This window comes from Marmota flaviventris, chromosome 12, assembly GCF_047511675.1.
Source record: "Marmota flaviventris isolate mMarFla1 chromosome 12, mMarFla1.hap1, whole genome shotgun sequence".
In the NCBI taxonomy this organism is placed as follows: Eukaryota; Metazoa; Chordata; class Mammalia; order Rodentia; family Sciuridae; genus Marmota; species Marmota flaviventris.
This window is the reverse complement of record NC_092509.1, coordinates 1,909,336-1,923,748: the sequence shown is the minus strand read 5'-3', so window position 1 is coordinate 1,923,748 and position 14,413 is coordinate 1,909,336.

Sequence of the window (14,413 nt, the reverse complement as noted above, 5' to 3'; positions counted from 1 at the left end):
CAGAGTCCCAGCAGTGGAACGCTCTGATCCCGTGGGGCGGCCTGCACTGCTCCAGCTCGGATCAGACGGAGAGAGGGCCAACAGCACTGAGCGATGGACAGCGCTGGCTTGGCAGCCAGCAAAACCGGACTGTGGCGCGGCTGCAGCAGGCACCGCGGGGTCGTGGGCACCGCACTGGCTTGCGGGGCGGGCTCTGGCTGCATGGGGGTGGGAGGAGGGAACAGAAGGCCCACTAGGGCTGTCAAGCTCACCCAGATGCATTATGTTTATAAACTGCAAAAATTAAAAGAATGGGGGAGCAAACAGGTTAGCTACCCTAACATTGCTTCTTGTGCCCCACGCACTAGAATTATCCTCAGACCTAGCTGTTCCCTCTCAATTGACTTTTGACTATGGGTTGGTTTTCCAAGACCACTTTTACCCCACATCCAACAAATTCTTACACCACTGGGCTAGCCTATACCCTCATTTGTAGGGTTCTTGGGCCTGGTGCTCACTTCCAGGCTGTGACTCTAACACCTTATCTCAGGAAAACTGCAGTAGCACCCCTTCCCTCCGAGGTTGGCAAAAATAAACCAGTTGCTACTTTCCACAAAGTTTTGCCAGGGGGCGCCTCAAGTCCCTGTAGTTCTTGAACTAGTTGAGGCTCAGATCTCCTAGCAGGTCCTGGGGTCCTGGAAGGGCACATGCTTAAGGAAAGTCTTCCCTGGGCGGCTCCCCTAAACCTTTACTTTGAAGCGTCCACCACCCCCGCCAGCTGCAGGCTTCCAGGTCCCGAGTAGGGGAGAGGCCCCCACATCTCCCCCTCCCAGGCAAGTGGCGCCACCTTGGGCCTGCGCGCCTTGAGCCTGGAGAGCTGAGCGGGTGCACGGAGCAGAGCTGGAGGTTATCAATCTTGGGGATGGATAATTTGCCACTTGGAGAGGGGAGGGCTGTGTCCCCTCAGAGTCGAGTTACCCAGGGCAACCTTTCACGGAAAAACCGCTGCCTCCGAGAGCAGCGCTGGACCAGCCCAGAAGCGGCGCTGCCCCAAGCAGGGTGCCCGCACTCCGCAGTTCCGCCTGCCCGCGGCCCCCTCAGCTAGCTTCTGCAGTCCCGAAGGACCCTGCTCGCCAACCCCGTGCTGGTCTGATTGCTGAGGTAGACGCCACCCCGCACCCCTGCTGCTAGGGAGAGCAGGCCTGCAGATGCGGAGAAAGGCCTTAAGCAGGGGGGCCCTGCGCATGCGCCCAAGGCCATCTCCGAGGTACAGTGGGGTGACAGGGGAAATGCAATGTCCAGGCAAACACACCAACAGAAGAGACCGAGCATGAGGATACCCGGACAGGCCTTAGCCTGTCATCCACTAAGTAAGACCTAGACCCCGAGGTCCTCCCCTTCTCCGGAATAGGGTTGCCACCCTCAGCCACCACCCTCCCCAGGTCATGAGTCCGAGAATGTCCAACATTTCCAAGGATCCGCCTCCTGCAGCCAGGGATGGCCAGTGTTAGACTGAAGAGTGCCAAGGGCCCAGGAGAGGGCAGAGTTTGCTAGGCGACTGGGAAAGAGCCAGGAAGGAGGGGCCGAACCAGCCGCCCCCCCACCCCCACTGGCGCCTGGGATCGAGGCCCATGGAGAGAGGGCCCTTGTTCTGGGGGGGGGGGGGGGTGGAAACTGCAAATCATACCCATCCAGGAGAGAAGTGGCAAACAAAAGGAGCGAGGTGGGGATGGGTTGCGTTGGATGAAAGGAGGGGGTCATCTGGCGGGAAGGGGCGCCATTGCCTCTGCCCTTTCTCTGTCCTAAGGGAACTGCGGGAGGCTCAGAGGCCGGAGGTGGAGGTAACAGAATGGACTGGGCGGGGCGCGGGGGAAATTGGGAGGGTGGGGGGGTGGCAGGGATGACCAAAGACCTTTTGGAACTAATCCTCAAGGATGAAGGTCCTGGAGCAGCACACAATTTTTTTTTTTTTTTTTTTTTGGATGCGTTGCCCGCACTGCTCTGAAGCATGTTTGCGACTAGACCCTCACCCCGCCCCCACTCCAGACCTGGCAGCTGTGTCTCTGTCAGCTACAGTCAGGGTGCAGAGGCCCTCACCCCGCCCCCGCCCAAGACCTGGCTGTTGTGCCCCTGTCAGCTACAGTCAGGGTGCACCAGGGTGCGGAGGGAGCTCGACCTCCTCCTGCCTCGTTTCTCCTGTTTCCTCTAAAGCTTGTTTCATTTTAAACTCCTTCCAGAAAAATGTTGTTATAAGGAAAATCTCAGAGCTGCAAAAAACCAGTACTATCCCTCTTACTACCCTAGCCCTGTTGAGCTCGGATTCATACCTGAAGGGTCTCAAGGGACATTTGTTGAAGCCTGGGCCTTACTTCTCACCAATCTGGTGACTCTGTACCAGAAAGTCATTTTCAGGTGATGTATTTTACAGCATCTGCCTACCTCCAGCAGGGAATCCAGGGTTTAGGGCCCCTCCCTTGTTAAAAAGGTCCCTTTGGCCCAAGGTGCATGCCTGTTATTCCAGCAACTGAGGAGGCAAGAAGATCTCAAGTTTGAGGCCAGCCTGTGCAATCTATCAAGGGCCTATCTCAAAAATAAAAAAAATGAAAAAGACTATATATGTAGCTTGGTGGTAGAGTGCTCCTGGGTTCAATCCACAATGATAATAATAATAATAATAATAATAATAATAATAATAATAATAATAATAATAGAAACAATAACTTTTTTGTACTGGAGATTGAACCCAGGGGCACTCTACCACTGAGCCATATTTCCAGCCCTATTTTATATTTTCTTTAGAGACAGGGTCTCACTGAGTTGCTTAGTGCCTTGCTTTTGCTGAGGCTGGCTTTGAACTTGTGATCCTCTTGCCTCAGCCTCCTGAGCTGCTAGGATTACAGGTCTACTAGGATTACAAGTCTGTGCCACCGCACATGGCAATTATAACACTTAAAAGGCATTTTCTGACCTCAATTTCATCTGCTTTACGTGGATCAAGATTTAGAGGAGGCAACTTCTTCTGCCCTGCTCAGAGAAGTGGTTGGGAAACCCAGAGTAAACTGTAAGAAACCAACATCATAAATGCAAGAAAGATTACAAGTTGATGATTTTGAAAACAAAGAAGACTTGCTCACATAAATAGGCATTTTCCCTCAGTTGTCATGTGGATGGAAGAGGGGAAGCCAAAGAGCTGCCATACTCCCAAATGATGCATCTTGAGAATGTGTCTCTGAACATGGAGCAAGTGAGGCTGCTGCTCTGAATTTCCAAGAAGAGGCAAGTGTATCATCCAGAGCGATCTGGTGAATGCAAGAGTCCAGTCAGCAACAAAAACAAACCTGTAAAACTGTAGAGCCCGGCGCAGGGGCACACATCTGTAATCCCAGGGGCTCAGGAGGCGGAGGCAAGAGGATTGCGAGTTCAAAGTCAGCCTCAGCAAAAGCGAGGTGCTAAGCTACTCAGTGAGACCCTGACTCTAAATAAAATACAAAATAAAGCCGGGGATGTGACACAGTGGTTGAGTGCCCCTGAGTTCAATCCCTGGTATCCACCCCCCACCCCCAACAAAATCCTATGTTAGAGTTCCCTTTGTGGCCTCTAAATTAGATCCTGAAGAGTTCCCAGAGTCTTTTAAGAGATGCTTTGCAAGCCAGGCACAGTGGCACATGCCTGCAATCCCAGTTATCAGGGCAGCTGAGACAAAAGGGGCATAAATTCAAGACCAGCCTGGGCAACTTAGGGAGATACTGTCTCAAAATAAAACACAAAGGCTAGGGATAGAGCTCAGTGGTAGAGCATCTTTGGATTCAAGTCCCAATACCAGTTAAAAAAAAAAAAAGATGCTTTCAGTAAGTGACCCAGTGACCACCTTCTCCCCTACATATTTCTACTTGTATGTGCACACACACATGCACACTTACATTAAATGATACCTGTCACTTGGATATATGCAATCTGAAATTTGCAACTTTTGCTTGCTGGTTAATTACTTGAAAGTCTCACTCTCTGTGGGGAAAACTTGCATCAGCCCCTGAGAATCAGTCATTTTGGGGAGAAAGCTTTATAACTTCCTTGGTTCACCTGTTTATTCAACATTTATTTATTGATTGTGTGCCTACTGTGTGCCAAGATTGAGGGTACAACAATGCAGAAGGATTACAACTCTTCCCTGCTGGGGCTTGTTTGCTAGGGTGATGAAAAAGTCTTTTTTTTTTTTTTTTTTTTTTTTTTTTTTTTTTTTTTTGAGGATTTTGTTGGGGAGATGGATACCAGGGGTTAAACTCAGGGGCTCTCCACCACTGAGCCACATCCTCAGCCCTGTTTTGTATTTCATTTAGAGACAGGGTCCCACTGAATCGCTTAGTGCCTCGCTTTTGCTGAGGCTGGCTTTGAACTTGCAATCCTCCTGCCTCAGCCTCCCTAGCTGCTGGGATTACAGGCATGTGCCATCGCACCCAGCTAAGGGTAACTTTTTTAAAAAAATATATTTTTTAGTTGTAGTTGGACACAATACCTTTATTTTATTTATTTATTTTTATGTGGTTCTGAGGATAAAACCCAGGGCTTCACACATGCTAGTCAGGCATTCTATCGCTACAACCCCAGCCCCTAAGGGAGGGGGGGGTTGTGGCTTAGCGGTATAAAAGTTAGCCCTAAGACTAACTTTTAATAGAATATCATGAGAATAATGATTTAAACAGTTTTGAACAAATCCTGAGAAGAAAAAAAAGATAATACAAATGAAGCCAGAAAAATAAGGGTCAAAAGTGGTTTGGCTAACATGCTGAAGGAAGAGAAGGAAGGAGTCAAGGAAAAGGATAGAATGTATAGTATATGCAAAGGGCCTGAGGTGAGAGGAAGCTGGTTGTTTGCAGTGAAAAGTTGTCACAGCTCCCGCAAAGAACCAAAGGAGGCATTATAACCAATCCCATCCCCTTTCCAATCCATCTTCCTCATTGCCTCACTGGAGAACCTCAAGCAAAGGGCTGTCTGTGTTTATAGTTTCTCATCTGCAAAATGGGAGTATTGATAGCACAGATCTCATGAGATTGTCCTGAGAATTTCATGTCAGTAAGCACTGCCTGTCTGGCCTAGAAAGAGGCCACGAGACAGCTGTTACCGGGCCTTACTTCCCTCTCTTCCTTTCCCATATCTCACCTTCACCACCGCCAAGGTCAACGCCATTTTAGAGAGAGCCAACCACATAACTGTAAATTCCCTCCTTTCATTCAGACACTCCCCCATCTCATGTTCTCTTGAGACTTGTGTTTGCTTTGTAGAAGATTACTGCTTTAGGTCTACCAAGGAGACAGTATGCTTTCTGTGCACTTGTGCTTGAGATTGAACCCAGAGCCTCAGCATTGTGCGTTTTTGTTTCATTTATTGATACATCTATCTGTGGAATCCACGTTTCCCTGGGCATCCTGTCAAGAGGGCAGTAAGGAAGCAATGGCCATGTGCTCTCCTTGAATCTGTCGGGTAGCCAGATGCAACACATGTAGCCACCCACCAGGATGGATCTGGCTGCTTCTTTCCCAGTATGCCAGTGTCTGGGCAGATTGAGTGTTTCTTCCCCAGGAACCTGGTCTTGAGGTTGTATTGTTGTTGTTTATGGGGGTTTTTCTTCTGGTACTGGGGTTTGAAACAAGTGGCATTTTACCATTGAGCTACCTTCCCAGTCCTTTTTGTTTTTAATTTTGAAACAGGGCCTCCCTATGTTCCTGAGGCTGGCTTCAAAGTTGCAATCCACCTGCCTCAGCCTCCTCATCTTGAGGTTTTGGCTTCTCCTTCTTTTCATTTTTTGTGGTCATAGGGGTTGAACCCGGGACCTCTCCCTACATCATGTAAGCACTTTGCCACTGAGCTGCAACCCCAGCACCTTTTCTTTTATTTTAAGACAGGATCTCACTAAATTGCCTGGGCTGGCCTCAAACATGCAATCCTCCTGCCTCTGCCTCCACAGTCACTGAGATTACAGGTATGTGCCACAACACCCAGCTGGTCTTGAAGTTTCTAGGCATTCACAAGAGGGTAAGGCAAGAGAGAAGAGCGTATCCCCTTCTTTGCTTCTAGTTCTCAGCCTGCAATTTTCGGGGAGAAAAATACCTTCAGATGCTTCTGAAATTCCCCAGAGGTTCCCCATTGTTTCCCCCCCCCCATGACCACAACTCAAAGAGGCCAGCAGCAGACCCAGACATCTGCCCCCCTGGGGCTGCAGGAGCCTGGTGCCAAAAACAATAAGTAGTGTGTGGGAACCTCCTTGTCTTCTCCAGTTTCTGTTCAGCTGGGAAAGCCATCTCTATTTTATCATCATTATTATAATTATTTAGTTCTTCAAGCATCACCAGTATTTACAGGAAACACCCACAAGGCAGCAAGGGAAGCAACTCATTGGGAGAGTCCCTGGTGGATTCACACCCTCAGAGAGCTTGAAACTCCTGGCCCTGGCCCCAGGAGCCTCCGCCCAAACCACCTTCAGCTGCCCTTGGTGGGCTGCTGCACACTGGAGCCTGCGGATGCTGGACTCTGGTTCACTTGTGGCTTTGTTCTCTGTTACAATGTTGGTTACTGGCTTTCATTTTTTACCCCAGTACTAGGGATCGGACCCCGGGGCACGCTACACTCAGCTACATTCCCCCATCCTTTTTATCTTTTATTCTGAAATAGCATCTCCCTAATTGCCCTGACTGGTCTCAAACTTGCAATCCTCCTGCCTCAGCCTCCCATGTAGTTGGGATTACCAGCATGTACCCCTATACCCAGCAGTCTTTCCTTTAATTTTAAAACAAATTTTTTAAAAATTCAATATAATAAATGTGATATGAGGCCTGGAATTATAAGCTTTGACTCAGAGTGCACAGGTAGACAGCCCCAGCAGGCAGTGGACACACTCCAAGACTAGTCACATGTCCTTTGGTCTTGAGTAGATCATTCAGCCACCAATAAATTTAATTATCACATTAGAAAACAAACAAACAAAAATGTGGTAGATTTAAAAATGGGCTCTCATTGGTGACGTCTAAGGCCTTTGAGTATGGTTTAACAAACAGAGTCTAGAATGCTCTCTACCTTGCATGCAGGTGAGGCTGGGGTAACTGCACAACCCCTACACACACAGCTCCACCCCCAGGCCATCCTGTGTCCAGCGATGAGTAGAAATTCTGAGGACACCAAAGCCTGCCTAGGAATGTGATGGGCTCCTCACCCTGGGGAGGGGGCAGATAGCCTGAAACATGGAGCTGGGACTTCATTGAGCTGTTGAAACTACTTTAGGTCCTGTTTTATCTTTAAAATGACCCCACTTTTGCCAGGCACAGAGGCACATGCCTGTAATCCCAGCAGCTCAGGAGGCTGAGGCAAGAGGATCGTGAATTCAAAAAGCCAGCCTCAGCAATGGCGAGGCACTAATCAACTCAGTGAGACCCTGTCTGTAATAAAATACAAAATAGGGCTGGGGATGTGACTCAGTGGTTGAGAGCCCCTGAGTTCAATTCCCAACATACACACACACCAAAATAAAAATACCCCACTTTGCTGCTGAATGTCTGTGTTTTATGACTGTCAACTTGTGTAGCAAATTTGGTCTAACATTTGCCTTCACTATCACCTGCTAGAGAGGTTGTAGGGCAGCAGGAGACCACACCTGACTCTAACCTCTCTTATAACACTGTTATCTGAATCTACCAAGAAGCACCAAACTGGCTCAGATCATTCTGAGAAAAATTAAAACTTTTGTTTGTTTCCATTTATTCTGAAGTAGCATCTCCCTAAATTGCCCAGACTGGCCTCAAACTTGCAGTCCTCCTGTCTCAGCCTCCCATGTAGCTGATATTACTGGTGTGTACCCCTACACCCAGCATGGGTACTTTTTTTTTCCTGTGTGCATAGCCCTTTCCTGCACCTCCACTTTCTACTGTCATAGAAAGAATTTCCTAAGTACACAGGCCCAGAAAATATATTAAGGAGGTGTCTGCATGTGTGGTCCCTGCCTCAGATGAACACATGGAATGCTTTTGGGGACCCAATACCCACCAGCAGAAAGGAGGGAAATTTTTTCATCCACTCTGGGTCTACTGCTCCTTTTACATTCCCTGTGCCCTACAGATGCTCGGAATGCAGTGATGTCATCAAGAGAAAGACCAGCATCCTGGCTGGCATATAGAGGAGGGGTCCATATACAGTGCACTCAAGCACTGTCGCATAAAGTCTCTCTCATGGACAAGAGGACCAGGGGTAGAAAGCTTGGCCCACCCAAGTAAACCAAAACTCTTTCAGGACAGAGGCCTAGATTTTGATATATACCCCAATCTCATCATGGTGTCTACTCCCTGCCCAGTGAATGAGGGGTGACTGGAGTAGCTGTCAGGGCAATGCCCAGAGGTCAGAGGTGGGCACTGGACAGAGAGGTCTGCCCCATAGCACACAGGCTCATATCATGTAAAGAACCAGGCAGTGCTGCATTATAATCCCAGCCACGCTGTTTACCAGCTTTTGCACTTTGTACCTGAAACCTTTCCCAGAGGCTCCTATCTTGAAGGCTTGGTCCCCAGAGCAGCAATGTTCAGAGGCAGGGCTTGGGGGAATGATTGGATCATGAGGGCTCTGTCTTTATCAGTGAATCAATCTACATATTTTAACAAACCATCAGGAGGTAGTGGACATTATAGGAGGTAGGGCCTAGTTGCCTTGTTGGAGGAAGTAGGTCATGGGGAGGGTGCCCTGGAAGGGTAGCACCACAGTGACCAGGCTCATTGATGTGTGGAGAGCAGAGAGGGGGCTAAAGCTGGAACATGTCTAGTCTAGCACACGACACTTTGCACCTGGTAGGTGCTTGTTGTTAATTTTTTTTTCTTTCCTTTTTTGCAGTACCGGTAATTATAGTGCTGTACCAGTGAGCTACATCCCCAGCCCTTTTAATTTTGTGGTACCAAGGGGCACTCTATCACTGAGCCACATCTTCAGCCCTTTTTTTTTGAAACAGATTCTCAACTAAGTTGCTGAAACTGGGCTTGAACTTGCAATCATCCTGCCTCAGCCTCCTGAGTAGTTGGGCAGGTGTGAACCACCATGCCCAGCTATTAGATATATTTTGATAGTGCTCCTTCATCAGTAATAGATATAGCTGAGACCCTAGCGATGGGTGGCCACACAAAGAAGAGGCTCATTTGCAAGGACTGGAACTAAATAAGACTAGAAGAGAGCTAGCCAGGCAGTGTCCTTGAGAGACAGATCGCTGGGTTTTCTCTGCCAGGTGAATTCCTGGATTCATCAACTTCATCCTTCCATATTATATGTGCTTAAGAAATGGTAGCTGTTGTTCACATTTACAGGACAATGACAACTCAGTATGTTTAGGTTTCCTGAATGGCCTGGGGTAAGCCCTCTCTGCCTCAGTCTCCCTGTTTGCAAAATCTCTCTGGTTCTCTGAATGAAGAAGCAGTCCATTCCCACCCTCTGGCTGAAATGGCACGCAGCCAGCATTTAAAGCCAGAGGGATCAGAGGAAATTCAGGCAAGAGGCCACTAAAGGGAGGTTATGGGGCTTGGGCCCCACTGGGAGAGGAGCAGAGTGGGTGGGGCCCAAGGCCCCAATGGACCCAGTCTGGTGCTACATTTCCCAGGGCCTGCTGCTGCCTTCTCTGAGTGGACTGGCCCCATCCTCGCCATGCACATTGGGACATGCCAGAGCCTGGCTTCCCAGGGGCAAGAGAGAGCCCCTGCAGGGGACTTCAAAAGCCCAAATGCCTTTCAGAAAGGAACTAAAACTTTCTGCTTAACCAAAGCCTCCACAGGAGAAGAACAGGCCTAGCCATTTTCTTTTTAAGTCTTTTTATTTTCCAGCTGGCTGGCCTGGTCATTCTCTTTTTTTCCTATTATAAACGGTCCCAGCTGCAACACTCAGGGAAAAAAAAAACATCTCCCAGGCCTGGGCAGGGGCTGGCTGGCCTCCTGGGGCAGACAAAGGCAGCTCTGGCCTCCAGCACCCACTGGGAGAGGCCCTGGAGCCCCTGTCCAGAGCCAGAGCCACAGCAGGAGTGAGGGGAGGATTCAGGAAGTCTCTGTTTGCACCCCAAACCTTCTCCTGTCCCTGGGAGCAGAGCTGCCTTCCATCCAAGGAAAGGATTCCTAAAGGGCTTGTGGGCAGAGAAGGAAAGATCAGACACCCCCTCACCAAGGCCCATGGGGAAACTGATGTCTGGGGAAGAGTTGCAGAAGGTCACAGTATCAACAGATGGTAGAGCTGATCTTTGAAGCCAACATTCTCAAGTCCAACATCAGGTACCAAGGAAATGTTGGAAGAGGGGTCCAAGGAGGAGCCCTGGCATCCTGAGTTTGCTGAATGAGAGCGGATGTCATTCCTTTCTCAGCTTCTCTGCCTCCCAGTAAGTTAAGTTCATTTTTATTTAACTCAGTTCCCTCATCTTTGAAAATGAGGACATGCTTGTTTCCACCTTGTAGGGCAGCTGTGAGGAGCATAGGAGCCAAGGACATAGAACAGTGATTAAAAAAATCACCTCTTACTCTCTGTAAATTTAAAGTTTGTGTTCTTCACCTAAGGAATGTTTACTGACCTCTCCTAGGACAGGCCCTGGGCCAGGTGCTAGGGGATGCAGCTGAGCAAAGCAAAAAGGTCTCCTGCCTGGTGGAACTTCCAGTGGGGGAGGGGGCAAGCCAAGGGACACAGTGGATTCACTAGATACACTGCCTCATGGCACATTCTAGATCTCTCTTCTCTAGGAGGGAGTAAGGTGGGGGGGTCGTCAGAAACTTTCTGGACTCAGGGGCCAAACTGATAAAATGGGAGAAGGCAAGGGCACTCCTTCCCTTGCAAAAGGAGACAGGAAAATGTTGAAAACCAGGTTTTGCAGTTTAATTGTTTTTAAGTGAAAGAGGGCCCCAGTCTGATAGCTGGCCACCTCCCCATCCTGGTGGGCAGGTTCATCTGGTTCAGCCTCAGAGCACTCAGCGCTTGGGTCTTCGTCGCTGTGCCTGAGATGCAGGGGTGGTCCTGAGGAAGTAGGAACCTTTGTCCATCGCATCCATCGAGGTGTTCCATGCCCCCGACCTTTCTGCTCACAGGGTTCCCTACTGCCCAAGGAGCCACCAGCGACCTCCCAGAACTGCGTGCTGGAGCTGGGCCAGGGCGTGACCTGAGTGGAGGGGTAGGGGTGTGGCCTGTGAGCATAGGGCGGGGCCAGAGCCACAGCCCCACCCTGCACTTGCAGGCCACGCCCAATGCACTCACCACACCCAGTGCGCCTCCTGGCTCAGGCTCCCCACAGTGGCCCGAGGGGACACTGACTACTCGTGAGACGCCAAGCCTTTCTCAAAAAGCCAACAGAACTCCCCTGCCCCGTGCTTCACAGAAACCTCGCCTGGGTCTGAAGTGGGCAAATTGATAGGCAGCATCCTCTGGGCTAAGGGAAGGACAACCTCCTCCTCCCCACACTTTTCTCCCAGTGCCCCACCTGATGCCCTACAGAGAGCTCTCCCTACACAACTAAGCTGATGCCCACTGTGCTGTTATAAATTCCATTTTACATGTAACAAAACTGAGGCTCAGGAAGGCTGATTATGTCCCTAATCCAAAGTCACACAGTCCTTAAGGGATAAAGCCAGGATTGAAATCCAGGTGAATCTCCATCCAAAGTTGGAAAATTTCCTCTCTCCAGCTAGTTAATTCCAGCTTCTACACTTTGCCTGAAGCATAGCATTGATGTATCGATTTAGATGGATGGATATATAAACTGCTAGATAGATGTGGAGGTTAAGCTAGAGATGGAGATAAAGATGATATCTTGGAACCACAGACAATTGTATCAGGTGTTAATGGGATGGGGGCAGATACCCTTTTTCCAAATCTCCATCAATCCCCAAAACCTTTTGTTTAAGTCAAAAAATTAAAAAAAATATTAGATGTAGATGGACACAATACCTTTATTTAATTTATTTAAGTTTATGTGGTGCTGAGGATTGAAACCCAGTGCTTCACATGTGCTAAGCAAGTGCTTTACCACTGAGCTACACCCACAGCCCCTAGTGGAAAGATTTTGAGAGGGTGTACCAAGCATTGAACTTAGGGGCACTCGACCAATGAGTAACATCCCCAGCCCTATTTTGCATTTAATTTAGAGACCGGATCTCACTTGAGTTGCTTAGTGCCTCACCATTGCTAAGGCTGGATTTGAACTCATGATCCTCCTGCCCCAGCCTCCGGAGCTGCTGGAATTACATGTATGTGCCATGTGTCCAGCTAGTTGAAAGATTTTTAACATGCAGAAAATAGTACACAGATTTTCATATGCTCCCAATAGAAGAAAAAATTTTACATTTTTTGGGGGGGACTTTCTTTGTTGTGGAACCAATGTTGTCTCAATCTTGCAGAGACAGAGCTTCAAGTCAAATTTCCTAGGTAACTTCTACCCCCCTCCAACTAGACCTAAGCCCCTCCTAATTAAGAAAGTTCCTATAGGGTTACAGGCCTGCCCTCGTATCCAGCATGTCAGGAAAAGCCCCCAGTATTTAGGTATTTTCACCTCAGGAGAGAAGTTCTGACTCCTCGAAAGAAATGTCATATGGTGAACAGGCAGGGAGGCTAAGAGGGTCCCATTTTACAGGAGTGAAGCTGAGGCTCAAGAAGTCACTAGCCCTAGGATAGAGACTCGGTTCTTTGTTTATCTTACCCAGTCCTGTCTCCCTGTTTTTGTTTGTTTGTTTTTTTTTGTCTTGGGGGGGTGTTGTTTTGGGTTTTGTTTTTTAATACTGGGGATTAAACCCAGGAGTACTTAACCACTGAGCTAAATCCCCAGCCCTTTTTATTGATTTATTTATTTTATTTTAAGACAAGCTCTCACTAAGTTACTTAGGGCCTCACAAAATTTCTAAGCCTGGCCTCGAACTTGTATTCCTCCATCCTCAGCCCCTGAGATTACAGATCTGTGCCTGGCTCTGCCTTCCTTTTATGCACTGCTTTCCTTGGAATAGTGGTTGCCAGAAGGAAGGGGCACCTTAGTAGGAAGGAGGTCAAAGCTACCGGCAAGAGTGAAGGGTCCAGGAGGCTATATTGAGCCTCCAGGATAGAAGGCTGCAGGCCCTGCTGATCTGCGGCTCCGTCTGATGCTCAGGGGTGCTGGGGTTCTGTTGGCCCCCTTCAGGACGTCTGAGAATTGAGAAGGGGATGCTCAGAGGTGTCATCAGGAACAACAGACACTAGACATGTCAGGCAGGTTTGTGGCTCACTCTCCCACCTCCATCCCTTGCTAAGCAAGTGCTCTATCACTGAGCTGCACCCCAGTCCAGACTTCCATCTCTGAACATTCTGAATGGCCTTCTTCCACAGTAGAAAGCCCACCTTAATCAGTGCATTGTGCCTCCTGGGCTCGGGAGCCTTGGAGTGGACACACAGGGATGACAATGACCACAAATCGGAATTTTTCTACTGTAAATGATTTTTCAAAATCTGGCTTCAGCAAAAAGAATTGTAGTTTCAGGTTCAGACTCTGGAGGATTCAGGGTTTCAAGTAATATGATGAGGGACACAAGCTGTCTCTCCATCACTCAGCTTGCCACCCCTCACTCCCTAATGGTGACTTCATTCAGAGTTCACACAATGACACTATGTCTGCCAGCAGGTCTGGCTGTCCTGGCAGTCTCAAGGTCAGTGAGAAAGAGCTACCTCCTTCTCCAAACCTCTATATTGACCAGCAACCAGCGTGAGTGGGCCAGCCAACCTGGGGCACCTACCACTTCCTAAATGCCAGGCATTGTCTGCATTGTCTGCTTGATCTCATGTTTATTTGGGGTTTGAGGAGAGGGTTTTGTTTTGCAATACTGGGGATTGAACTCAGGGTCACTCTACCACTGGCTGCACACCAGCTTGTTCTCATGTGGGGAGTAACTGTTTTTCCCCTAGCCATGTTCACAAGAACCTTTCACTAGGATCCTTGTAAAGCCTCTTGACAGGGCCCAGAGGAATCTCATCATGGCTAATGGTCTAAGGGATCCTTGGGCACAAGGAAAGGAAGGGCTGTCCCCCAAACCTCGTCTTCAGAGAGCGTCCCACCTAGGAAGGTCAGGGAAGTCATTTCCCAACTCCTTCCTGCTCCCATACTGCCACAGTGGAAGTGAAGGCATGAGAACACACACCTACTGCTGGTGACCAGCTGACACATGCATTTGGGCTTATAGAAAGGCACCTACCTGAGCCAGGTAAGTGCCTAACCTAAAGCAAGGCTAAAGTGGGCAGCTGTTGCTTACCTGCAGCCGTCTGATTCCTTGGTCACCTCTGAGAAGGTAGGGGTATGTTAGGGTCTGTAAACAAGTCAGGATGGCGCCTGGCATTTTGCCAGAGGGAGTGGTTTGTGAATTAACACCAGCGAGCCATTAAGTGTGGAGATTCCTTATTGGTTTACTGCTGTATCTAGTTTATGTTAATT